Source organism: Haliaeetus leucocephalus, unplaced genomic scaffold (assembly GCF_000737465.1).
Source record: "Haliaeetus leucocephalus isolate CR32 unplaced genomic scaffold, Haliaeetus_leucocephalus-4.0 Scaffold840, whole genome shotgun sequence".
NCBI classification, from domain to species: Eukaryota; Metazoa; Chordata; class Aves; order Accipitriformes; family Accipitridae; genus Haliaeetus; species Haliaeetus leucocephalus.
In genome coordinates, this window is record NW_010973276.1 from 3,474,312 (window position 1) to 3,476,725 (window position 2,414).

Here is a 2,414-nt window from a genome sequence, read left to right on the forward strand (position 1 = left end):
GGGCCCCCCACCCCCCCCCCCCCCCCCCCCCCCAAAAAACCAACAAAACAAAAACAAAAAAAACCCAACTAACAGAATTGCATCAGGTTCTTTCTGACAGGAAGCTGAGTGGTACAACTTCCTTTAAACATATTTTTTTTTCATTCTTTTCTTAACTATGCTGGTTAGAACTGTTCTGTTTTTCATTCCAGGGCAGCATCTTTTTTTTTTTTTTTTTTTGCAAAGCATGAAGACATAAAATAATTGCTTTTGAGACTTGTAGTTTGTGCTGTAAAATCTAAACCAACCAGAACATGCACTTAGCTCAGTAATGATGGTGCTTTAATTTCTGTAGTAACTAGACGAATTTTGATATTACATTGCACATTTCCCCTGAACCGAACACAGTCCTGTTACATTTGTGGTAACAACACAACACCTGGGGATATGCCAGAATGTCTCCTTTCAAACCACTGAGCACAAGAGGTAAGAAAAGAGTCCTCGCTGTGGTTTAGAGAGCAGCTGTGAGAAACAATGCCATGGGACCAAACACGTTCTACACCACCACCTTCATGTAAGTGCCTTAAGTATGGAACATCAAAAGCATCTCTCCAGCCCACACAAACATGCACTTTTACTGTTGTGAGCCGACATTAAAAGTGTTGCAATACAGTGAAATATCAAACAGTAATTTTGGTTCTAAGCTGTACAACACATAACACTGTGTGCAGTAATAACATCAAATGTATGTGCAACAACTTAAATTCACTAGTCTAATTTTACAGGCATTTCAAGAGCAAAATTCATCCCAGGCATAACAAGAAACCTCCATGCAGTGCGCACCCCACGCATAGGAGAAAATCTTCCTAAGCTTCCTGCAAACGGAGCTGAAGGGGGATGAACTCCAGTGGCCCTTCCCTGACCTCCAGCCAAGACACAGGCTGCCCCAGCACGTAGCTGCACTCACAGGTACACTGTGGGCTTGGAGCCTGCCTGATGTGTCACCAGACTTCCGTGACAATCATTAAACTATCGAACTGAGACTTGTTCTCTACTTTTCAATAACAAAGATTGGAAACAGATCAGTATTAATTTTTCCTATACAAAACAAATTATGCATAATTATCCTAGTTTATTAGGCAAGAGTAACTAACTTTTCAGAAATACATAATGAAAACCAATCACTTAATCCAAGAGAGCTGCAAGTTTTAAAACTTGGGACTTTCGAAAAGTATTTTTTCTCGTCTTAAGGGAAAGTTGTCAGCTGCAGAAACATTAATTCTTCACTTATTTTTAAAAACTGATGAGCTAGCTTTATATTTAAAAGATTTTAAAATAGCCACATACAAATTAACAGAAAAAATAAAACAATGAACCAAAAGGGTCTGTCAGAATTCAACTTTCTTCATTATATGACTATGGTTTTTTGAGGGGGTCACAGCAGCAGCAGGACACGTGATGACTAAAAGGACATAATATAGTTGCTACCACAACCCTTGCCTGCTAGTTTAACACCTGCTTCTTAGACTTATTTTATTCAAGAGCCTGTAACAACTGCTCAGACATCACTGTCAACACTAAATAAGTATATACTTAGGAAATTTTTGTTACCCATTTTGGATACATGAACATTGTTAGTATCAAACAGAAAGCCTCTTTATGCTTACTGCCAAGCATTCAGTCATTTTAAGGTGAAAGGTAAGCCAATGTGGGCATCATTAATTTTCTCCTTAACCTAAGTCAGCTGTGGATTCTTTCTATGCACTAGTGTCATTAACCAATAATTGAATTACAGTGTCTAGACTCTTCATATTACTCTGTAAAAGAAATGAGACCGTGCTGAAAGCCAGCAACACAAGACACAAATGAGACACACTAAACCGAAAACTCCCTCCCTCAAGAATTAGTTAGACCATTGCCAATTTCTGCACCAAAAGCCTTTCCAACTACATCAGCCACCACTTCCGTATTCTCTTCTCACAAGCTGCCATCAGCTACCTTCTCTCTATATACCTTATGTGGATCCCACAGGGGCAAAATACTGCAATTGAACTTCTCTGCTCTCGGGTTTTTTTGGCTTTAAGGGTGTTTAGTCCCTGATGAGACTATCACCTCAGAAAGACACCCACCCCAAGAAACTGGGAGGCTGTATGCTGCTCCTTACGCATCTGTCCAAGCAGGATGTGCTATCAAAGCTGGCAGCCCAAAACCAGAGCAGCAGAAGGGTATTTTATTCTTTTTTAGCTGAAATTTCGTCTTTACACCCACCCCGAGAACAAGCAAAGCTTTCTCAGAGATCGAGCACCCCCCGGAACCCGCCGAACCGGGAGATCTCCGGTCACCACCACCCTCAGCCCTGACCTGAAACCACAACGACAACCCCGCAGGCGAAGAAGCGCCTTTGGGGAGCGAACCCCGCGGCCGGCCGGAGCGGG

At 41.6% G+C, this 2,414-nt stretch overlaps 1 protein-coding gene across 1 annotated transcript in view; it reads right to left on the reverse strand.

Annotated features, from left to right (window-relative positions):
• RNF34 (ring finger protein 34, E3 ubiquitin protein ligase) overlaps window positions 1-2,414 on the reverse strand; it is a 9,445-nt gene that overhangs the window by 6,505 nt on the left and 526 nt on the right. The gene's annotated exons all lie outside the window — the stretch shown is intronic.